Genomic DNA, 25,549 nt, shown 5'->3' with positions numbered 1-25,549 from the left:
AAAAAAAAAAAAAAGAATTCTTGCTGTTGACACACACTCTTGAGCTGAAGAGTTGCCCGCCCCCCACCCTGCCCCACCCAGCCCCACCCGGGGTGAGACTTGGGCCGAGGGCTTGGAGTGGGGTGGGGCTGGACTTGGCAGTGAGATCATGGTCTCCAGCTGTGGGGAGGGGAGGCTAACAAAGGCCTGACAAATCCTGCAGAGGCCTGCAGCCAGGGCCACTGTCCTGAAACTTCTGTTCTTCTTCCCTATATTAACCCCAAGTGGAGGAATTTAGCCATGCTGTCAGAAACAGCTACTCAAGTCATGGGTGTGGTGCCAGCCAGGAGTGAACAGCCTTGATCTTGTAGACCTTGGACTCTGGAGATAGGTTCTCGTTAGAATCACCTGGTGTGCTATAACCAAAACCAAAAAAAGCCTGATGCTCAGGCCACACCCCAAATCAATAAAATTAGAATCTCCAGGGGCAGGAACCAGGCACCAGTAGATTATAAAGCTCTCCAGATGTTTCCCATGTGCAACCAAAGTTAGAACCTGAGGTTGAACGGTGGCCAGCCACTTAGCAGCTTGAGTGACTCTGGGCAATTTCCGGACACCGTGCTTCAGTTTTCTCCTGTGTGAAATGCAGATCCGGCTAGCACTACCTTATAGGGTTCAATGCCTGGCCTGTAGTAACTCTTCACTGAGTGCCGGTTGGTAGTAGTAGTAGTCAGGATTCAGCTTGTAAACCCAAACCTGAAAAGTCATGGTTAGCCTTTTGGCTGTTTTGGGATTTGTCAAATCTCACCCTCTTAAATAGTGACATGGTTTGTGGGGGTGGGCATGGGTCAGGTTCTACGGTGCTGATGGATGACACAGGCTGGTATTTCTAAATAGGATAGGATGGGAGAGAAACCAAGCCTCACATAGGTTGGTCATTATGTCTTAAAATGAGAAACTGCCTTTCCAGGAAATTATCTACTCCTCACTATTTAATTCTTTGCTGGGGGGTGAGAGGGTAGCAGTTTTATTGAGGTATAATTCACATACCACATAATTCACCCATTTACAGTGTACAACTCGATGGCTTTTAGTACATTCACAGAGCCGCATATTCTCATTTTTGTTGTTTTGTTCTCCTAAACCATTTTCCAGGCCATGTCTGGTGGTTCTTGGTCTGGTCTATTAATCTAGCACTGGCTCATCCCAAACTTCAACACGCCTGGTAGGGATGGTCCCTCAAATGGGACTAGTTGAGCATAATATGTTCAAAATACTATTTTCAAGTTCCCGTTAAGAGGGATAATCTACTGGTGCCTGGTTCCTGTTCAGATACCAGCAGCATGGGCTTCAGCAAGCAAAGCCATCCCCTTGGCAGCCGGCCCCACGGAGGAGACAAACAGGAGAGTCTAGACTGGCGAGAGTCTTCTCTAGAAAGAGGTGGGTGTGGAGTGCTCGGATCGGTTGGGAACCAGCAACACAGGCAGTGAGAGAATTCACCCATGGCAGAACAAAAGAGATAGATGTTTACCGAATCCATGGCCAGGGAGCTGCGGGCAGGACAGCAAAGGAGAGATTGTGCTCCATGACGTGGTGCTGAGGGGTCATAGTGAGGGAGTATGGGAATGTATGGAATTTTCCCTATTTTGGTAATCTTAGGATTACCAGTTATAAGTAGCCTGTTGGTTAGTTAGGGCCTATGGTTATTTAGAAGTCGGTTGCTCAGTGAGCCTGTTTGCATTCAGCTCAGTGGTCACTGTGGTCCTTTTTGCCTTGCTCTGGATTCTGTTGCTCAAGCCTGTTACCTAAGAGTGGCCTCTACGATGGGGAGGCAGGGAGCGAGAGCCTGAGCCTCTCCTGGCTCCTATCTCACTGAGGTTGGCTAAGAGGGCCTTTCCCTGTTCCACCATTAGTAGGTCAGGTTCTAGCATTTTCTAGCATAAAGCACACAGGTGTTAGCCCTCCCAGAGTTCCCAGGTGGAAACAGTCAGTGAAGCTGCACCATCCTGGAAGGTGACAGAGGTGGAGACGGTTGGGTTTCAGTGGCAAGACCCTCCATTCAGGACTGAGACCCAAATTCTCCCCAACTATCCATGGGAATATCCCTGCTTCCTTTTGTTTCTAAAATTAGAGATAATATTGCTCTGAGCACAGTCTGTGCGCCCAAATTCAATGATTTTAGCCAATTCCTTTTTCTACCGTCATCTTAGGTAGTTTTCGAAAGGGTGTTTGCGCACGGATTTGTACAAACACATATGCACACTGACTAAGGTTTTCTGCTTTGTAACCTCCAGACAACTCTTCGGTCTTCCTGCCATGACCACTTTCCGGAGTCCTGGCTGGGGGAAGGACAATCACAAAGAAGCGTGGGTAGTCAAGGAGGAGGCTTCTGACTAGTCAGATGACGCCAAAAGTCTCTGCTACAGAAGGTCAAACTTGCTTTCAACCAGTGTTTCCCTAACTTCTCTAAAGAAGCCCCTGTTTAAAAATGCGAATTCCAGCACCCATCCCCAATGCCCTGAAACAAAATTTCCAGGAGAGGTCAGGAAAGATGTAACTTCAACAAGTGCCCTCACTTGATTCTTATCATAGGAAAGCGTTCTCCTTCTTCCTATCCATCTATCTATCTATCTGTCTGTCTATCTATCTATTTATCTATTTATTTTCTTTTTAAGTAGGCTCCATGCCCAGCGAGGAGCCCAACTCTGGGCTCAAACTCACGACACTGAGATCAAGACCTGAGCTGAGATCAAGAGTCAGTTAACGGACTGAGCCATCCAGGCGCCCCTCTTTTTCTTTTTTTAAATGCAGATGCCTCCTCACTAGAGATTACAGTTCAACAGGATGGGTGTGGCAGGGCCAAGTCTAGACTGCTGTTTTTGAACACAGCGGGTCTGACGTGCAGTCTATTGAGAATCATTGCTTACTCTCAGGCATACCTGACCCTATTTTCACCAATTTGATCATTAGCTCCTCAACAGCTAAATTTCAACTAGGCTTTGTAATGATGATTTCAATCAAGTTTTCTCTCTTCTAGATAAGACATAACTTACTTTTCTTCATCACCATTGTTTAAAAACAAGCACAAACACAACTGCTCTATTAAACTGCACAATGTAGTAGGTGAGGCACTTTACGTACACGCCCTCATTTGTCCTCTCAACAGCCCTTGGAGGTTGGTTCTATGGGTAGCCCCACTTTACAGATGTGAAAACTGAGATAGAAGTGAACCCGCTTGCTTAAGACCACCCAGGTAATAAGTAGCAAGGCCTTTTTCACTGAATCCTAGGCTAGCCACTAAGTGCTACACCCCTGCCCAGACTGGCCCACAGCTCAGGGTTGTTCTGAACCAAGGGGCCTCCATATCCCATGACCAGTTTCCCAAGAAGAGAATGGGACTCGGCCCAAAGGCCCACACACCTGCTTTGTATCAATCCAGCAACGGTGGGCTGAGTTGGAAGTACCTTTAGGTCAATAATTCCCAGCTGATGGTGCATCAGAATAATCTGCAAAGAGGGTTAAAAATGCAGATGCCTAAGATCTTTAAGTCCTATCCTTAGAGATTCGAACCCTTTTTTCTTTTTCTTTTTTTTTTGGTAAGATTTTATTTACTTATTTGACAGAGAGAGACACAGCGAGAGAGGGAACACAAGCAGAGGGAGTGGGAGAGGGAGAAGCAGGCTTCCCGCTGAGCAGGGAGCCCGATGTGGGGCTCGATCCCAGGACTCTGGGATCATGACCTGAGCCGAAGGCAGACGCTTAACGACTGAGCCACCCAGGTGCCCTGAGATTCGAACTCTTAATGTCTGGGTTGCAGCCCAGGAATCTCCATTTTCATAAATATAGCTAGTGATTCTGATGAAAGTAATGCTTCATCAATATGCTGAAAAAAAGGAGGAGGAAGGGGAGAAAGGAAAGAAGGAGGGAGAAGGAAGGAAGGATGGAAGGGAGGGAGGGAGGAAGGAAGGTGCCCTGAGTGAGCAATCAGCCTTTGACAGGATAAGAATGCCCCCATGGTGGGTAGGGAAGGCTGCATCCTCCATGGTGTCTTGTACCCTTCTCCATACCTAGATCAATTTCTACTCCTCCTTCAAGACCCAGCTCCCAGGTCACGCTTCCTCTGTGCTGTCTCTCTCTGTGGCTCCAGACCGAGTTAAGGAGGCTTCCTTGGGAATTTCATAGCCCTTAAATCTTGGCACTGGTGCATTTTATTTATCGTATCGGCCCAAGGGTGGTTTTCACTGCTGAATGCTTGGTGGATGACTTATTCACCTTGAGGGGGGTAAGCCACCACTCCTAGGCTGCCGTCTGCTGAGCTGCGCTGGACAGCCAGGGAGCTGGAGGAGGCCCAGCTGCTGAGCAGAGACCAGGTGGGCCTGAGCAGATGTGCAAACACTAACAAGAGCTGTTAATGCTGCAGGAGCGATACCCCCACCCCCCTACCCCCGCACCCCGCACCGGTGAAGACTCCGAGCCCCTTGAGAACAGGCCCTTTCCTGAACTGCCAGTGACTCAACCAGTGGTAGGCACCAAATCAAGGATGCCAACAGGTCTCGTGGGGCTTGCCAGTTCCAGTCACGGGGTCGCAGCTGGACGGGATGGGGTGGTGTCAGCTGCCATGGGAAAGAATGCTGAGAGTGACTATTGATGTCTGCCTCGGGCATGGGGGGCACTTGCCTGCCCCGTGTCTGAGGCTGTCTTACTTTCCTGGGGTTACTACAACCAATGACCACAAACTGGGTGGCTTACAACAACAGAAATTTATTCTCTCACGGTTCTGGAAGCCAGAAGTCTGTAAGTAGTCTCACTGGGTCAAAGTCAAGGTGTCGGTAGGGCCATGCTCCCTCCAAATGCTCTTGGAAGAATCCTTCCTCATCTGCTCGGCTTGCGGTGGCCCCAGCAGACCTCCACTCTCTGCCTCCAGCTTCCCATGGCCCTCTTCCTGTGTGTTAGATCCCCTCCCCTTTCTTTTATGAGGACACCAGTCCGTGGATTTAGTATCCACCCTGAATCCAGGATGACCTCATCTCAAGCTCAGTAACTTAATTAGATCTGCCAAGACCCTTTTTCCAAAGAAGGACACATTCACAGGTACCAGGGGTTAGGACTTGGACATATTTATGGGGGCTGGGGGACACAACTCAACCCACGACACCAGCCTTGTACTAAATAATGTCAGTGATTAAATACCTCCTCCCACTTTGTTCCCTACCTCCCACCCCCTTGTGCAAACCTTTTCAAACCTAGTGCTAGGGAACGCCTCCTCCCACCAGAGGCAGGCCTGCCCTGGTGTCAGTTCGGGCTCGTTGCAGCCTCCCCTCCAGCAGCCAGGATGGCAGGGGTGCGGAGGCCTGAGAGGCAGAAAGCCTTCTGCTCCAGCAAGGATAATAAAATGAGTGCCAAACCTGCGAAGGTTACCAGATCACTGTGCTGAGTCTTCCCCGGGGCATGCTTGATGCAGAACCCAGTACATAAACGTGAGTCAAGGCCGGGATCAGGTTGCCCTCATCCCACCTACTCATGCAATCCGTTGTGGGCACCACGTTCCACCCCAACCTAAGCACCGCCCACTCCAAGTTCACCCACAGCATGAAAAGCAGTTGTGATAAACACCAGGCTGCAGAAGACCTGCTCCAAATCCCCTCTGCTACCTTCTGTGTTGTCTGATCTTGAGCCGCTCATCGCCCTTCCCAGCACCTCTCTGTAAAATCGAACTGCTACCATACCCGAAGACTTAAATCCTCGCTCCAGCTAGGCCAGGGAGCCGTACACAAATCCTTCCTTGCAGGCTTATGCAGAGGGCTAAAAGAGCAAATAAGAAGTTTCCAGGCCCACAGTGGGCATGCCATAAGCTTTTTTTAAATAGAATGTGCATCATTCAGTGTTCACCAGGTTTAAACACACCCCTCTCTTCAACCAGCATCTGCGCACTGGTACCTCCCCCCCCTTCCTCCCCCCCTCCCCCCCTTGACTTCCTCCTGTGTATCTGCCTGCCTGCCCCTATCTCAAAGCGGCCTCGGTCAAACCACATCGTCCACTCCTCACCTGCTCCTCCTCCTGTAATTTCATCTCTGTGAGCAGCCACCCCATCCAAATATCTACAGGCACCACTCCTTTTCCCCACACCAGTCACCAAATGCTAGAGGGGCTTCTTTCTTGATATCCCCCAGATCTCTCTCGGCCTCTCTATGTCTACCTCGTCCGCACACATTGAAAGCCACATTGTGTCTCACCTGAAGTAATGCAACAGCTTCCTTCCTCAGTCTCTTCCTTCCCCAGTTCATGTTGACAAGGCTGGTGTTTCTAAGATCTAATCACGGGCAGGACTGCACAGAGCCTTTGGGCCTGAGACCCACCTGCTCAGCGTGGCTGCAAGGCCCGTGTGGACAGCACCAGCTGCTTCCCCAGCCCAACACCCCTGGTTCCCTGAGCCAGAGCCCCATGGAGCTACTTGCAGTTCCCCAACCACATCTGCCCCACCTGCTCTCATTTCTCCATGCCTTTGCATAAGCTGTTCCCTTCGCTGGGAACATTCTTTTATTCATTCCTCGCAGTATCAATCTTCGAGACTCAGCCCCTTCAGAGGCCCCTTCAGCCTTCTCTCGGGCTCCCATACCGTCTTGTCCTGTGCCTCTTGCAACATTTGCAGATTATATCATAAATACCTATTATTTATCTATCTACTCCACACGCCACACAGCCCTGCACCCTGCCCCAGACTGTGAGCTCCCTGAAACTGGGGACTGTGTCTCTTCTCTGTATTTCCAGCACCTGGCACCATACCTGCCAAGAGCGCCTTAATAAGCATTTGTTGAAGTGTCAAATGCCAAGGACAGAACAGCATGATATTAAGAGACATATCTGGTTGATGATTTTTTTCATGATTTTTGTTTGTTTGCTTTTGGCATTTCATATTGGAAGGAGGGTATCTATGCATGGAAAAAAATCCTTTGTTTAGTAAATCACACAAAAATCCAGAAATCATGAAAACTCGGAAAGGCAGCGTGGCCATTTTGGGAAAGCAAGACAAAAAACAAGGTTTGAGCTAAAACAATAACATCATTATTAAAATACATGTATTCCAACACCAAAACCAAGACAAAAGCTCAACAAGAAATCCCAAATATGGTCTGTATGTACATAGGGTCTCTAGAAATACATTTAAATTTATGTTTTTCCAGTTCTGTTGAGCTATGATTGACATATAACTGGTTGATTCTCATACAAAGAAAAATACCATATTATACAATGAACAAGACAGTGGGGAACATCCTTAATGTTTTATTGAAATATACCTAAGTGTCCTTCATGTGGCCATTTCTTCCAAGGGCTTAACACAAAATCCAACACAGTAAAGGTATTGTGCTAGGCGACTGGGCTAATGTAGTTCTTCACGGAACTTGTATTAAATAGGGATCAGCATCTAATATAATTACTGCTGAAAGAAGCACAACCTTGGTCAGCCAAGATTTGTTTTTTAAGTATGTATGTATGTATTTATAAAGATTTTTTTATTTATTTTAGAGAGAAAGAGAGAGACTGTAAGAGAGAGAAAAGAGAGCACAAGCAGGGGGAAGGTCAGAGGGAGAAGCAGACCAGCAAGAAGCCCGATTGTGGGACTGGAACCCAGGACCCCTGGATCATGACTTGAGCCAAAGGCAGATGCTTAACCAACTGAGTCACCCAGGCACCTTTATTTATCTGAGAGAGAGAGAGAGAGAGCGCGTGTGCGTGCACGAGCTCACATGGGTGGGGGGAGGGGCAGAGGGAGAGAGAGTCTTAAGCCGACTCCACCAAGCATGGAGCCGCGCCCATCTCACGACCCTGAGATCATGACCTGAGCCAAAATCAAGAGTCAGACACTTAACTGACTGAGCCACCCAGGTGCCCCATTGATAGGATCTAGATCACTATCAGTTCAAGATTAAATTTCCTGAGTCGGGCCAAAAGTGCACACATCCTGTGTGGTTGATCAAAGAAGATTCGTTTTTGGATAGCAGGGGACAGGGGTCACCTTCTATGGGAAGACTGAGCAGCCTGTTAAAGGGATGAACCTGCCCCAGCTCCACCCACAGGTGGGCCACCACCTCTTCTACCTAAACCCCACACTCCAGTTATGCTTGCTACTCACTTGTCCCATATCCATCCTGCACCTTCCCACACTCCTGCCATCTTCTCTGCCTGGAATACCACCCCCCTCTAATTTCTACCCAACATATCCTATCTATATGCCAAGGCCCACGCCATTGTGATAGAGATTATCCTCCTATTGTCCCTTTCTTCCACATTACACTTTGGGCTGTCTACCTGGCTATAGACTACATTTCCCAGCATCCTTTGTAACTAGATGCGACCAAATGACCGCGTTGTGGCCACCAGGATATGTGAGCTACTTCTGGGTCTATGCTTCAAAGCATCTGTTGCGTGTTCTTCCATCCTCTCTTTGCCCTTCCCACAAGCTGGAACATTCACGTGGCAATGAACGACCAAGCTTTAACCACATAGTTGAAGACAATACCCAACAGGACAGTGGAGCAAAGCAATGGGATAGAGCAGAACTGGGTCCCTGAATGAACTTGTGGAGCTGAGCTGTCCCTCCAGCCTAGACTGCCACCTACATCTGCACTGTTGTAGGAGAGAGAAATAAAATTACATCTTCAGATTGACCTGTATAAGTGACAGTGTCTTGGGATCTCTGCACCGTGACTTGTTTATGTACTGCCTCCTCTGTGGAAGCTTCCCTGAGAGCTCTGTCCGATGTCCTGCCGTGACTTTGGAGGCCATGCCTATACAACATCCACATGCCATTATTGGGACCCCGTGCACGTTATGTTGTTGCGAGTGGACTGTAAGATTCTTGAGGGCAAAGGCCACACTGATCTCATCTTTGATGTCCCTGAGCAACCACCGCGGTGTCCCGTACACAGAAATCATGTTTGTTGAAGTGACTGAATGTACTGTGCTTCCCACACAAATGCTGTTTTTAGAAGAGATGCTAAGTTAGCAGCAGCAGAGCTGATTCACAACACACTTACACAGAAACCAGAAGGAATGTGGCTGACAAATAAGAGGCCTGGTGGGCCAAGCTAGGAATAGTAATTCTCCAAAAATAAATGTATTGTGATGACAAAGCCTGAAGAAATCTTGCTGAAAAACACAGCTGGTTACTGAAGGCATGGAGCAGCCCCTGCCTTCCTCCCAGTGACCCCCCCACATCCCTCACAAGGCCAAGGTGGAGATGGCCACACGCCCTCAGGCGTTGGACAATCACTTCTGCAGACTGGGTCACCTCTCCCTGGGCATTTGTCCACAGAGCCAGGCCTGCATATAGAGTTCGTTAGGGCTCCCAAGAGAGGGGCACCACCAGTGTTCTCCCAGGCCATTGAAGTGTAGGAAAGGAAGAGTGTTTCCCAGGCCATCAGGAAAACACTCACTCATCAAGGTGTGAGGTCAGGACCAGACTGCTGGGTGTGAATCCCAGCTCAGCTCCTCACCAGCTGTGCAACCTTAGACAAGTAGCTTAACCTCTCTGTACTTCCATTTTCTCGCCTGTGAAGCAGAGATAATGATAGTACATACCATAAGGTTGTGGTAGAATTAAGTGACTTTACAATCAGAGAAAGACAATTATCATATGATCTCACTGATATGAGGAATTTGAGAAACAAGACAGGATCATAGGGGAAGGGAGGGAAAAATGAAACAAGATGAAACCAGAGAGGGAGAGAAACCATAAGAGACTCTTAATCTCAGGAAACAAACTGAGGGTGGCTGGAGTGGAGTTGGGTGGGAGGGATGAGGTGGCTGGGTGATGGACATTGGGGAGGGTATGTACTACGATGAGCACTGTGAATTGTGTAAGACTGTTGAATCACAGACCTGTACCTCTGAAACAAATAATACATTATATGTTAATAATAAAAACAAAACAAAAACAAAAAAAGAATTAAGTGACTTTATACATGAAGGCACCTGTGATAATAAAATACCCATTTTCCAGATTAAAAATACTGAGGCTCCAAGGGATTATGTGACTTGCCAGAGGTCACCAGAGGTCTGGTATCCCAGCTCTAAGTCATATGCTAATGTGAAGCTCTGCAGCCTTCACGTAGGTGCTCTTCTGCTGTCCTGGGGGAGCAGCCCCAGGAGGCTAAGAGCTGAGGGGAGGCTGTATTCTCTTCCTCCTACTTGAGTGGCTTCTCAAGAGTCAAGGTGAGGAGCCAGACCTCTCTGGACGTGCCTGCTTGCAGCCTACCCTGCAGCAGGCTCCTGACCTAACCTGGGCCCCAGGGAGCTGAGACTTCTCTGCCGGGCTGGTCCAGGCAGGCCAAAGGGTTGGGGATTGGGGGACACCAGGAAGATGTCTGGCTGTTTGCTGATAGAAACAGATGAAGATATGTGAGGGGACCCAGAAAGTCACAGATGACATTGTGAGCAAGTATTCATAAAGGAAAGGATGAATGAGGAAGTATAAATGAGGGGAAAAGAAATGTGCTTGGGCCAAGTCAGAACACAGGTGCTTCCTGTCACATCCTGGCCCTTCAGCTGAAGAGATGCGGATCGAGCCAGGGTGTGGGTGGGGGCGTGGGGGGGGGTGTGTCACAGAGGCAGACACCAGCAGTGGACAGACAGAGATCCAGGAAGAGTCAAGGAGACGTACAGAGACAAAACAAGGGATGGAGAGAGAAAAGAGCAGCCAGGACCTGAGATGGGAAGGGAAGACAGAGAAATGGAGAGAGGAGAGAGACAGCGACAGAAGCTGCCACCGTCTTCACCATGTCAGATTCCCAAAGTGCCCTGCCCCCTCAAAAAAATGAATGGAATACTGACTTCTCCCTCTGAGGTGGGTCATCCTCTTTTCAGGAAATGCTGGAATGTTCTGGTTGCCGGGTGCTGACCAGCATCCCCAGCTCCCATTCCTAGCTAACTTCCCTAGGTCATTCTCTCCCTGACTTGACAGGACCACTCCCTCTTCCCTGAACTCTGTCTCTTCCATAAAGTTGAAGAAAAGATGCCATGGCCCCCTATCAGCTGACTCAGCGAGTCAGGCAGGTACTGCTCTTTGGTTCAGTGTGCCCAGGGATGGCCTCACATACGTCCCCATTGCCCGGGTGGAGTGTCACATGAAAACCGAGGTCCAGAAGCCCTCAGGCCCAAGGTCAGGGTTGCCCAGAGTCCCACCAGCAGTAGAAAGGCCGGAGGCCCCTCTGTCCTCCAGGGACATCCATCCCTTCCTTCGGGCCAACCAGGCACAAAAGGGCCTGCAAACCACAGTTCCCATTGAGCCCTACCTCTGCCCCTGGAGAGAGCTGCTGTAAGCTCCTGTGGCTGGCAGCCCTCTGGACTGGGCTGCAGGCCTCCCAGGTCCCCCAGGGTTCGGCAGCTCCACACTTCACCCCATGAACTTCCTTGCAGGTCCGGCAGGACTCGACCACCCTGGTCCTGACTCCTGGAGAAACCTGCGCCAAACATGTGTCCTTGGGACCAGCACCCTCCTCACCTCTGCTTCGGGGTGGAGGACATTTCAGATGTCAGTCCCTTCCGGCCCAGGCGCCTGACTGCTTAGCAAGGTCAGCAGGATGGGCCTGGGAAGTCCTGTGCTCCAACAGCTCCAGCCCGCAGCCCAGCCTCGGGACAGAGCAGCCTCAGCCTGGACAACAGGAATCCATCCACACCCACTTCCAAGTCTTATTATAGCTGCATTCCCAGCAGGTCTGCCACATGGCAGGTGCATAACAAGGATTCCTGGGTGTCTCTAGACCATTTCCTACAGCTCTTCTTTCAGTCCAACACCAGTGCAGCTCAGCTTCTTCCTCCAGTCCTGCCATGGGCACAGGGGCCCATAGGAACCCCTTCTTAACCTCCCAGTTGGGAAAGGTCAGAGGACTGCAGACTGAGGTGTTCCTGGGCCAGCCCCCGAAACCTGGTGTATCAGTTCCCTGTGGCCCCCATAACAAATTACCATAAATTGGCTCACTACAAACGACAAAAATTTATTCTCTCACAGTTCTGGAAGCCGGAAGTCTGAAATCAGTATCTCTAGGCTGAAATTAAGGAATTGGGAGGGTCACACACCCTCCAGAGGCTCTCGGGAAGGGAAGAATACGTTCTTTGCCTCCTCCAACTTCTGGTGGCTAGGGGCATTCCTTGGCTTGTGGCCACATCACTCCAGTATCTGTACCTGTGGTCATATTGCCTTCTCCTCTTCTGTTTTTTTTAATTAATTTTTTTTAAAGTAGACACCACACCCAAAGCGGGCCTTGAACTCATGACCCTGAGATCAAGCGTTGCATGCTCTACCAACTGAGCCAGCCAGGCACCCCCTCTTTTCCCTGTATTCAGTCTTTCTCTGTCTCTCTAAGAATACGTGTGATTGCATTTAGGACCCACTAGGATAATCCAGGATAACCTTTCCATCTTGAGATCCTTAACCACATCTGGATTAAATTTAACTTAATCTCGTCTGGGTGATAGCAACGTCCTTTTTTTTTTTGCCACATAAGGTGACCATCAGAGGTTCCAGGGATTTAAGAACTAGATATATTTGACGGTCCAGTCTGTGACCAGTCTGGCCAATGGACTCAGAGCCAAAGTGCCAAGTGTCACTAGGAGGATAAGGCAGGGAAGAACCTCTGCAAGTTTCCTTAGCTCCCCCTTCACTTGCCATGGTGACGGTGAAGGTCTCACACTGAGATGACATAACCACAATACAAAACAACCCAGATCCCTGAGTCATCGCTATAAAGGAGCCGTCTGATCCTCAGAGGACTGCATCCGAGTGAGAAAACAAAAACAAAATATAAAACTTGTGTATGTTGAGCCACTGAGATTTGGTGTCTGTTTGTTAGCACAGCAAAGTCAGTTAACTGACTGAACATCAAGGTCTTCTGACTAGGTGTTTTTCCATTATCCTTTCTCAACCAAGCTTCTTAAAAGAATTGTCTGCACTTCTGGTCTTTACTTCCGCACATCACATTCACCCTCAGTCTCTTCAGTCAGCCTTCTAGCCCATCTCTCTACTGAATGTGCCCTGTGACCACCATATTGTCAAATCAATCAACACTATTAGATTTTTTTCATAACGGAATTTCTGAGGAGTGTGACTCTGCTGAAAAATTTTCTTTCCTTGGCTACTCTAATAGAAGGTAACAGAAAACCTGATCCAAACCGGCTAAAGCAAAAATACATTTCATTATAATCACGTAGGAAAGGGCTCAGTGGAGGAGTAGAATCCAGGGATGGTTGCTACAAGTAGACCAATGTCATCAAAGACCCCAATTCTTTCTATTTCTCCTCTCTGTCAGCTTTGGTGTGTTGACTTGATCCCTAGACTGCTTTTCCTTATGGTCATAAGAGAACTGCAACTGTGCCAGGTATCACCTGCAGACTCAACAAAGTTCAAAGGTAAAAGAGAACCATCTCATCCTTGCTTCTGTCTTAAGGATATAAAAGTTTTTCCAGAAACCCTTTAGAACTCTTCCACTCACGTTTCATTGGTCAGAATGGATCACATGTTGATTCCTAAGCTAATCACTGATGAGGGGAATGTGGTTACCACTCCTGGCTTCCACCATCATGATCCAGTCTCTGGAGCAGGAAGGCCCACGTGCTTATGTCAAGGAGGATAGAGGGACTTGTGTTGCTTAGACAATCCAGAGTCCTTGCAGAAGTTTCCATGACACTCCCTCTGCTGTTTATCCCCCTCTTCTGCCACTCTTTCTTGGTGTCCTCTCCCGGGTCCCCTTTCTGAAGGCCCCTTGAATTTTTACTTCCCTGAGGGCTGTATGTCCAGACTTCTTCTGGTTCTACTCCACACCCTCTCTCCAGCAGTCTTGTTCATCTTTATGATCTCAACTTTCACACAAATGTCCAGGAACCCAAGCCTATACCTCCTGCTCTGAATTATGTCTTGAGCTCTAGACCCTAATAGAAAACTGTTTGCTCCCTAAAGTCCCAAGGGATCCTCAAACTGAACGTGTTTAAAGGAGAACCGATCTAGATCTTCTCGTCTGACTTCTTCAAAGTTGTTCTTCTTCTCATGTTTGTGGTTTGAATTAGGGGACTCATCTACTACTCTCCACTCCTCCTTCTACCACATCAAATTAGTCATCGAGCCCTGGCACTCCAGCCTAAAATCTCAAATGCATTCATCCTCCCCATCCTCACAGCTACTGCTCGGGTTCAGACCTCATTGTGTCTCTCCTGGTGTGCCACGATATAACCTCCTGGCCCCGGTCTGGGAGCCTTCAATCCACCGCACACAGCAATCACATTCTCCCCCTTCTTATCCATGTCCCCCAGCTTCTGAATAGACCTTCTGGGCCTTCCAGGAGCCAGGCCTCTGCTGCACCATCATCTCACCCATTCCCTCTTCACTCTACATCCCAACAACTTCACTGGGCCTTTGCGCATGCTGTTCCCACTGCAACCCAGCAAACTCCTTCCTTAAACCCCTGCTTACTCATCCCCTTCTCCAGAAAGCCGTCCCTGATTCCTTTCTAATAAAAGTAACCAGTGCCTCTTCTAGGCAACAGGTTTCTTCAATGGTCCAAGCGATATTTACTGAGCACTTACAAGGTGCCAGGCACTGGGGTACCGCAAGGAACACAACTGACAAGTCACGGCCCTGCAGGAGGGAGAGGAAAGGAAACAAAGCTTTGAGATGTCAAAAGGAACTGAAAAAATGAGGGAAAGGGCCTCAGGGAAGATTTTCGTGCGCACCTGAAAGGAAGGTAGGAGCTCACCAGGTGAAGGAGAAAGAGTAATTCGGGCAGAGGAAACAGCACATGTCAAGACCTGGAGGTAAGAAGGAATCTGGCACATCAAAAATATTGAGATGTCAAGTCTAAATCTTGTACAGGCTTCTCTTGCTGGACCCCCCCACACCAGGCTCACCGGCTGGTCTTCCCTATGGGGAAAAGCACAGAGAGGGCAGGCTCCAGGTCTGACCTTCACCTCTTACTTCTGCAGGACACAGCACCCAGGGTGCGCTCAGGAGATTTCAGGCCGATGGAGAGAGAATGGATGTAATGAATGTGTCCTGTGTAAAGTGGGAGACTCTTTGTCCAGGCAAGCTTATCCCCAAGGAAGGGGTTGGGGGGTGGAAGTACCCACCTCGTACCCATCCTCTTGTCCACGCCCAGACTTGCCAGCAGGTTGCTGGCTCCGTGGGCAACAGGAGTGATGCTGACGTCACTATCCCCCAAGAACAGTGCTCTGTGTCCCCCCCTCCCCGCCCCCGGCCCCCTGCTTGGAGGTGGGGCCTGGGGGAGGTGTTTAGGTTTAGATGAGGTCATGAGGGTGGAGCCCCCATGAATGGGATCAGTGCTCTTCGAGGAAGAGACAGGCAGAAGAGATGATCTCTCTGCACCATGTGAGGACCCAGAGAAAAGGAGACCGTCTGTGAGCCAGGAAGGCGGCCCTTACCGCAACCTGACCGTGTGTGGGCACTGCCGTCCCAGACTTGCAGGCCTCAGGAACTGTGAGAAACCACTTTCTTTCGTTTAAATGCCCCCATTCCGTGGGCTTTTGTTACAGTAGCCACTTCCTGGCCTATCCCTTCAGGCTTTTCTCCCTGGCAGATCCACCCAGCAAGGCTGTGCAGAAAGGGAGGATGCGGGCAGCTTCTCACCATGCCTCCTTCCTCAGCTCCACCACCCGGCCTGGCCCCACTGAGTGCACCCAGAGAGCCTGGTCCCCCTGCTTGAAAATACCAGGTCTAGGCCGGTCCTGGAACGAATTAACACCATGGCTACAAATTCAGACAGACACAGAACCCTGTGCCACGAAACGGGCTCCCCCCTCCTCTTCAAAGAAGGCTACAGATACGGACGGAAGAAAACCTGGACTCCAAGATCCAGACTGGGTCCTGGAGCCAATCCTAACCCCAGGGAGGCTGGGTAGTACCACTGGGAAGCTCTCGGCGATCAGCCTGGCTCACGCTGTCCCATTTTGGAACAGCAAACGAGGCCCAGAACCTGTCTGCAAGAACTCAAGCATCCAGAGCAGAAGTCTGCCTGAGTTCACCTGATTCTCCTCTCGGGACTCTGCCTGCCTCCCACAGTGGCTCTTGGTGCCCCCGGGGGATAAAGCAGATAAAAGGCAGTGATGTAAAAAGATGGATGGAGACTTTGCCCTGGGCTCATCAGGGGCAAAGCCCCCAGGCTCCCAGAGAGGGTGGCCCATCCAGGCGGAGGACAGCGGAGCCCTGCAGGAAGGAAAATGTGAGTCTTTGCCCACCTTATCCCTCCCTCCAGCTCCCTGTGGCTGGGTGCTAGAAGGGACCTGAGCAGAGCGATCCTGGAGTGATGCTCTGCCTCCTTCCCACCTTTACTTGGGGGTTCACTCTGGGAGGTCTGGCAAAGCAACAGTAAGATGAAGGCAATTTTAGAGAAAATCTGGAGAATGGAGACTAGTAGATCCCAATGTTGTGGGTCCCTAGAACAATAGGTTGGAGAATTACTCAGAACCACTAGGGGGCAGGGACATCCGGTAGGAGGGTGATGTAGAGTGGGGTGAGCACAGACAAACCTGCTAAATTCCGGCAACCAGCCCCCTTCTAGTTTCTCCCAGTCTGTCTTTTTCACAATCTGTCTGGGGAGAGAGGGTGGCAGGCAACAGCCTCTGCAGGTCCCAAAGAGCACGTAAAGCAAAACTCTCCGGGTTTAGCCAGCCAGCCTGAGGTAGGGTCCTCCTTATCTGACCTTTCTTTATCTGGGCTTCCCCAATTATTAACCACTCTCTTCATCTGCTTCTTCCACCCACCCTCCCCTCACCAACTCAGCCATGGCACTGAGGAGCCTTGGGGTTGTGGCCAGGAGGAAGAGTGACCCCCTATGGGTACCAGGAAGAGATGCGTCCCCCATGGGAACCCCCCAGGGAGCCCTAGGACCAGGGCCCTCCTGAGCGTGGCCTGTGGGAAGGGTTTCCTCTCCTGCTTCTGCAGAAACGTGCCATTGCCGCAGGAGGGTCAAGTCGGGGAAGGTGTGCTGGGAGGGCCAGTGTAGGTCTGCTGAAAGCTCAGACTCTCAGAGTGAAAAAAGTAGTTTTCCCTGTTCACACCTTTTCCGTAGTAATATAGGTCCCTAAAACTATGTGCATGAGGCTTTCCACGAACCAGACTCCTCTGTTGGCCCTTTGTCTGAATTAGCAGCCTTTAGGAGCATGTCCCCCTCCCTGCCATCAGACACCTCAATGCGGAACTGCCCAAACTTCTCCATGCTTCTCTCCCCTTTGTGAGTGTGGTAGGCTGAACAATGGCCCCCAAAACATTTCTACTTCCTAATCCTAGAACCCATGGGTGCTACCTTATACAAAAAAGGGTGGGTGGGGGGGACACCTGGGTGGCTCAGTCGTTAAGCGTCTGCCTCCAGCTCAGGTCATGATCCCAGGGTCCTGGGATCCAGCCCCGCATCGGGCTCCCTGCTCAGCCGGGAACCTGCTTCTCCCTCTCCCACTCCCCCTGCTTGTGTTCCTTCTCTCACTGCGTCTCTCTCTGTCAAATAAATCAATAAAATCTTTAAAAAAAAAAAAAAAGGGTGGGTGAGGGGAGGAAGTTTGCAGGTGTGATTAAGGATCTTGAGATGGGCAGATTATCCCGGATTTCCTGGCGGACCCCAAATGCAATCACATGGATCCTTATAAGAGGGAGGGAGAGGGACATTTGACCCACACAGAAGAGAAGGCGAGGTGACCACAGAGACAGAGACTGGAATAATGTGGCCACAAGCCGAGGAATGCAGCAGCTGCCAGAGTCTTGAAGAAATAAGGAGCAAATTCTCCCCTCAAGCCTCCAGAGGGAGTGGGGCCCTGCTGACACCTTGATTGTGGCCCAGTGAGACTCACGTAGCCCTCCCAGCCCCCAGAAGTGGGATAGAACACATTTCTGCTATGTGAAGCCACCCAGTTTCTGGTGATTTGCTACAGGAACCACAGGAAATGCATACAGTGAGTGGCCTCATAGGATTCATTTTTATTATTCATTCAACGCTTACCAAACGCCAACCATAGGCCGAGCACCAGCGTAGGTACCAAAATGCAGCTGTGAACAGGCCCGAGCAGGCCTGGCCCCACAGAGCTGCAGTCCAGCTGCGTGGGGAGGGCCCAAAGGCATGGAGTGACCGTCCGAAAGAGCTGCCTACAAATTATGGCAGCCTTCCAGATGAGGAAAGAATGGGCATTTTAAATGATCCTTTCTAAAGGTGACCTAAAAGAAAAAACACATGGGCCTCCATAAAATAGTAGCGATTACTTGACAAATTATATACAAGTATACTTGTAAGCACAGATGTGCTCTTCAGGAAAAACACAAAGCTCTCCAGATCCCAGCTGCACCCCAGAAAGCCTTCGGGCCCTATGGGGACAAAGCTGGTCAGAGGAGGCCCACGCTCACAGCGCTCCCCGCTTTAGAGAATGAAGGCTCCTGCCGAGCGGACAGCCCCACAGAAATGGTCTAACCCAGGGAAGATACCATGGAAAGGGCCCTGAAAGAATGGCTTTTCAATGTTAACACAGAGATTGACTGCATGTAATTTACCCCAAACTTCAGGGTGAGGTCACAACTCTGGGCTTGCTTTAGATGAGTCAAAACACGTTGGGCCTAGGAGACTGCGCGCTCTGGCAAACTCGTGCTTTCCCACATATAAGCTGGCTTCATCAGGCAGGCAGTGACCTCATGTAATCACCCTGTTGCAGTAAACTCCAGAACAGGCCACCTCCAAAACTGGTTATGCTCCTTGCACCACCCCGGCATTACCAGATACCTGATGCTGCAGAATATCTGCTGATCTTCTTGGCCGCAGGGCTCTGTCTGAACAACCCGAGAGGAGGCAATGGGCAGTGCAGGGCAAGGGAGGAGGCCAAGACAGTCCTCATTCCGCCCCAACCTCCTGAGCCTCCTACATCTCAGACGCTTAACAACCCCCCTTCTTTCCACCTCTTTTGAGGATTAAACAAGACAACAGATGGAAGTACACTTGGACAAGAATTAGGTGTGGAAGGGGCGCCTGGGTGGCTCAGTTGGTTAAGCGACTGCCTTCGGCTCAGGTCATGATCCTGGAGTCCCGGGATCGAGTCCCGCATCGGGCTCCCTGCTCAGCGGGGAGTCTGCTTCTCCCTCTGACCCTCCTCCCTCTCGTGCTCTCTGTCTCTCATTCTCTCTCTCACAAATAAATAAATAAAATCTTTAAAAAAAAAAAAAAAAAGACAGCGCAGCTCATGAAAACTGACAGAAAGGCACATTTGCAAACAAAGGTGAAAACAGAGAGGCACCAGATGATCACATCACAATGGAAATAGACATAACTCAGCACAAGGTTCTGCATGGATTAACGAATCAATGATTGTCAAGGCAAGGCCATGAGGAAGTTCCTATGTTAATCATTAGTGTTTGGATTCCAGAACCATGGGGATCACAGAAGACTAATTGGTGAAGAGCTTCCTGGTTTCTCTAAGAACACTCTTGTTCTGCACACAGAGGTACCTACAGATGCCCCAATGGGCTAGAAGCATCCTCAATACCATGCCACCTGGACTTTGCTGTCTCCAAAGAAAATAATCTTGGAAGGTTCCTATTTGGAATGGACTCCAGATTCCTTCCTATTGGCAGGAAAACCCATCCAAGAACAAGGATGCTTTGCAGAAGCAAAGGCTGGAAGGACTGAGACAGAGGTAGGGAAAAAAACTTGAAGTAAGAGAAGTCACAGAACAGGAAACTATCTGGCACCCAGGCCACCACTCCCTATTTCCTCACTCATGGAGGACCTTGCTAATGGGATGTTTATAATTCCCCCTTGCTGAGATAGGATGCAGCCTCAGATTCCTTCTCAACACAGCTATCCAGGTAGCTACAACCAAGTGAGTGAATTTGACACACAGGTTGAAACTTCTTTTCCATCAGAACCAGGCGCGCCAAAAAAAAAGGGAAATGTGCTACTCTTGAGATAACGACACAAAACCAAAATAGCTCACACTTCTTGAGTCTTTATCTTGAGTCTTTATCTTGTGCCCGCAGTCCCTATTCTAAGCATTTTACATGTATTAACTGATTTTTCCTCCTTCGCAACAACCCCATGAGGCTGATACTGTGATAAGCCCCATTTTCCTTAGGAGAAAACTGAGGCACAGACAGGTTACATTACTTGCCCAAAGTCACCCAGCAAGTAAGGGATAAAGTTAGGATTTGAATCCAAGCAGTCTGGATCTAAAACTTGCGTATTTAAATAACCATTACACTGTGTTCATACTGTCCATGTGCCAGGGGTATTTTCAGCTAATGTTCATGGCAAAGGACAAAGATAAGAACAGCTTTACAGTTTTGCATGTTGGACACCAGCGAAGGTGCTTATCCATCCTGGACGACTCTCCGAAGTCCGTAGAGCGATGCTTTTGTCCGTGAATGCACCTTGCTCTGGTCCTGCTTCTCAGCGCAGCTGACTTCCCCATTTCCCACCCACCCCAGAACAGCTCATCTGCAGGTCCAGGCTGGCCACAGCTGGGACGGGTAGCAGAGCCCAACAGGAAGTGTGTCTGAGACTTCTGGCTGAAGCTGGGCCTCCCCTTCCCCCTCCTCACCTGCGCCCTCCAGGGCCTGTGTATTCTGTATATCCCGGCATTCTGCCAGCACCGGGCATTGAGAACAGATGCAGAGGAGGCCAGCTCCACCCCTGCCTGGGGTCCCGACGGGAACCAGTATGATCTCCAAGGAAACGAGCTAGAGTCAAACCACCTGACTCAGCCACCATACCACAAAGATGGAGCCTAAGGGAACTTTAGGAGAGAATAAACAACCCTGCTCCTCTGCATCAGAAAAGGCTCACACGTGCCCTTGTAGGTAGCCGCTCTCAGCAGCAGGAACAAGCACGTCATCCGAGCCTAACCCGAGGCCACCACCCACATCTCCTGAAGTTTCCACGTTCAGTGACTGCCGAGGCAGCCGGCAGGCGGCTGTGGCAGGACCCCGCGAGGTGCTGTCGGCTTTACGACCTTCCCGCCAGTGCCAGAGTGCTCCCTCCTCCCGGTCTGGGGGCACCGAGAGGGAAATAGAGACTTTCTCAGGAGCACTAGACCAGCAACTCTCAGTATTACTAGTGGCAGTTCTAGTTATTACCCAGAGTGACGTGGGACCCACTGGGCTCCCACACTAAAACCCTGACGGGGAGTCGGGTCGGAGAGAGTCTGGGCCGACTGGAGGGTCCCAGGACCGGTCCAAACCATGTTGGCATCAGCCATCACTGAGAATTAACTCAGACTCCCCTTTCCCTTCTACCCACGAAAAAGGCACATTTTCAGAAACCCCATTTAAAGCTCTTCAAATGCTTTCAGTAAATTTTGTAGAGCACTCTATAACATAGAGCAGTACAAAACACCATTTCACAGGTACTATTTTTTTACTCTTCCATGAAATCTGAGAGGCATGGAAGGTAGATCCCTATACCCATTTGTTAGGCGAGGAAACAGGTTCTAGAAGATGGAGTGAAAGCCCACATCACATGGCAAGTAAAATGGCAGAAAGAAACCCAAACCCAGGTCTGAATCCGAAGTCCCAGCTCTTCCCACTTTACCAAGCCAACACCCTGCTGTGCTAATACCACACTGGGGGCCCACTCACCCTTAAGCGGTTCCTGGGGCACCATGAAGCAGAGGCAGAATTCCAAATGAATCTCTGGAGCCCTCGCAGCCTCCCCTAGCCTGCTGCTCCGGCACCTGGCGTATCCTTCCCCCACTCCCTATCTCCTACCTCACCCCCACCTTCCTGGTAATTACTGCTAGAGCAGATAGCTCGGGCCATTAGACTCTCCCCAACTTTCGGTCAGCATCCACTTACCACCAGCAGGATAGGGAGCAGCTAAAATGAGAGGGTTAGATAATCGTGTCTATACTGGGATTATAAATGTATAATTCTCAGCACTCATCTCCAGCTTTTTGTAAAGAAAGCTTTTCAAAAATAGGTCAAGCTAAGGGTGAGTCAGACAGAAGCCCCTCACATCTGCTTAAGTCAAGAAAACCCAGGTGTAGAGAAATGTCCTAAGTAGTTCCCTGTAGCCAATGCTTCTGTGGTCACATGGAATTCTGGCGAGATCCCTGCTTTGGGAAATTTTCACAGGCCCTGTCCAGAAAATGCAGGCACATAAACCTGCAACTTCACCATATTTTCCCTTTTGAGGGTAGGATTTGGGCTCCTGTCTCACGAGGTAGTCAGGTCCTGAGAGATCAGGTCCACACAGGGTCCTCCTTGTTCTGAGGTCCCCTCTGCAACTTCTGCCCTCACCCTGTCCTCTCACTGTGGTGCCCTGTCCTCTTTCTTGGCACAGGAAGGAAAGCAATCCGGTCAAATTACAGCCTGGTGAGATGTGGGTGTCACTCTTCCCAGAATCAAGTGCAATTCGGCAGAGAGAGAGCAGTGATTGGGCAAAGGGATCAGAACTGGGCTGTTGACTAGGCCCAACTCATTGAGCAGGTGGGCATCACCTTCACTTTTCTTTCCACCCTTCACTTTCGAATCTGTGCTCTTGGTTCCCTCTTCCCCACCTGGGACCGTATCTGAGGAAGCTCCTAAAACATTTTGGTCATTTTCAGATATTAACTGATGATCTTTATTTTCAGATCTTAAAAGTGCCAGGCCAATCTCAGTGAGACCTTGCAGGTCTCAGCCAGCTTATTCTTTCACCTTCATCTCCCACCCGACCTTCGACCCCCATGCCTGACCCAGATGCAGACACCTGCCATGAGGTGAGTCACCGTCTCTTCTTTTTCTCTTCTCTGAGCATTTCTCCTCCTCCATCCACATTCACCACCTGCTTCAGGGCTCTCTGGGTTTAGGGCAGGGAGGAGAAATGAGAAGCAAAAGGGCAAAGTGTCCTTTTAATTAGCTAATGCGATTTCTACTCCTCTCTGGCCAGATTCAGCAAAAAAAAAAAAAAAACAGGATGCTCAGTTAAATGTGAATGTCAGATAAACAAGGAATAATTTTTTGGTAGAAGAAAGTGGCATGCCACATTTGGGCGTCTTGTGTTTCATTTGGAAACTATACTCTGGCTGCCGAATGTCGTGACTCTATAACTTCCTATACCACAGACATCAGCCATGTTTACTGACATCTCAGCTCATGTTAAATGCCCTTGCTATGTTTGGGATAATTTCAGCCCTGTGCATCCCACCTCTACAATGTAAAACTCAAATCAAATTCCAGCCTTTCTTGCAACAGATGAAGGCATGTGTCTCAGATTCTGCCAATCAGACACAACCCTATAATTTTTTTTCCTCTGCAGTATTTTTTCTTTTTTTAATTTTTTTTTCATCATGATAAGTGTACTCTTTAGTTCCCACCCTCTATTCCCCCCACACCCCCATCCCCTCCCCTATGGTAACCAGAAGTTGGTTCTCTATAGTTAAGAGTCTGTTTCTTGGTTTGTCTCTCTCTCTTTTTTCCCTTTGCTCATTTGTTTTGTTTCTTAAGTTCCACATAGGAGTGAGATCATATGGTATTTGTCTTTCTCTGACTCACTTATTTTGTTTAGGATTATACTCTCTAGCTCCATCCACGTCATTGCAAATGGCAAGATTTCATTCTTTTTTATTGCTGAATAATATTCCATTGTATATATTTACCATATCTTCTTTATCCATTCATCTGTGATGGACACTCGGGCTGCTTCCCTAGTTTGGCTATTGTAAATAATGCTGCAATAAACATAGGGGTGCATGTATCCCTTTGAATTATTTTTTGTATTTTGGGGGTAAATATCCAGTAGTGTGATTACTGGATTGTAGGGTAGTTCTATTTTTAACTTTTTTTTTTTAAGATTTTATTTATTTATTTGACAGAGAGAGACACAGTGAGAGAGGGAACACGAGCAGAGGGAGTGGGAGAGGGAGCAGCAGGCTTCCCACTGAGCAGGGAACCCGATGCAGGGCTCGATCCCAGGACCCTGGGATCATGACCTGAGCCGAAAGCAGACGCTTAATGACTGAGCCACCCAGGCGCCCCTATTTTTAACTTTTTGAGGAAACTTTATACTGTCTTCCACAGTAGCTGCACCAGTTTGCATTCCTACCAACCGTGCATGAGGGTTCCTTTCTCTCCACATCCTCACCAACACTTGTTTCTTGTGTTTTTGATTGTAACCATTCTGACAGGTGTGAGTGATATCTCGTTGTAGTTTTGTTTGTTTTTTTTTTTAAAGATTTTATTTATTTATTTGGCAGAGAGAGACACAGCGAGAGAGGGAACACAAGCAGGGGGAGTGGGAGAGGGAGAAGCAGGCATCCTGCTGAGCAGGTAGCCCGATGTGGGGCTCAATCCCAGGACTCTGGGATCATGACCCGAGCCGAAGGCAGACGCTTAACCGACTGAGCCACCCAGGCGCCCCTCTCGTTGTAGTTTTGATTTGTATTTCCCTGATGATGAGTGATATTGAGCATCTTTTCATGTGTCTGTTGGCCATCTGGATGTCTTCCTTGGAGAAATGTCTGTTCATGTCCTCTGCCCATTTTTAATTGGATTATTTGTCTTTGGGGTATTGAGTTGTATTGGTTCTTTATATATTTTGGATATTAACCCTTTATCAGAGATGTCATTTGCAAATATCTTCTCCCATTCAGTGGGTTGCCTTTTAGTTTTATTGATTGCTTCCTTTGCCATGCAGAAACTTTTTATTTTGATGTAGTTTCAATAGCTTATTTTTGCTTTTATTTCTCTTGCTTCAAGAGACATATCTAGAAAAATGTTGCTATGGCTGATAGAGAAATGACCACCTGTGCTCACTTCAAGGATTTTTATGGTTGCGGGTCTCACATTCGGCTCTTTAATTCATTTCCAGTTTATTTTTGTGTATGGTAAAAGAAAATGGTCCAGTGTCATTCTTTTGCACGTGGCTGTCCAGTTTTCCCAACAGCATTTGTTGAAGAGACTTTTTCCTGTTGTATATTCATTCCTCCTTTTTGAAGATTAATTGACCAAATAATTGTGGGTTTATTTCTGGGTTTTCTGTTCTATTCTATTGATATATGTGTCTATTTTTATGCCAGTACTATACTGTTTTAATTACTACCACTTTGTGATGTAACTTGAAACCAGAAATTGTGATACCTTTTTTTCTGTATTTTTTTATTATGTTCAGTTAGCCACTGTATAATACATCCTTAGTTTTTGATGTAGTGTTCAACGATTCATTAGTTGCGTTTAACACCCAGTGCTCATCACATCACATGCCCTTCTTAATACCCATCACCCAGTTACCCCATCCCCCACCCCCTCCCTTCTGCAACCCTCAGTTTGTTTCCCAGAGTCCAGAGTTTCTCATGGTTTTTCTCCCTCTCTGATTTCTTCCCATTCAATTTCCCCTCCCTTCCCCTGTGGTCCTCTACGCTATTCCTTATATTCCACACATGAGGGAAACCATATGATAATTGTCTCTCTCTGTTTGACTTATTTCACTTAGCATAATACTCTCCAGTTCTATCCATGTCGATGCAAATGGTGGGGATTCATCCTTTCTGATGGCTGATGCTTTTCTTTTTCAACATTGCTTTAGCCATTTGAGGTCTTTTGTAGTTCCATACAAATTTTAGG

At 48.8% G+C, this 25,549-nt stretch overlaps 1 long non-coding RNA gene across 1 annotated transcript in view; it reads right to left on the bottom strand.

Annotated features, from left to right (window-relative positions):
- LOC145720942 (uncharacterized) overlaps positions 1-25,549 on the bottom strand; it is a 46,999-nt gene that overhangs the window by 17,593 nt on the left and 3,857 nt on the right. The gene's annotated exons all lie outside the window — the stretch shown is intronic.

This window comes from Leptonychotes weddellii, chromosome 4, assembly GCF_054177405.1.
Source record: "Leptonychotes weddellii isolate Sample4059 chromosome 4, ASM5417740v2, whole genome shotgun sequence".
Classification (NCBI taxonomy): domain Eukaryota; kingdom Metazoa; phylum Chordata; class Mammalia; order Carnivora; family Phocidae; genus Leptonychotes; species Leptonychotes weddellii.
Note: the sequence above shows the minus strand (reverse complement) of the source record. Positions and strands in the feature narration are given on the sequence as shown.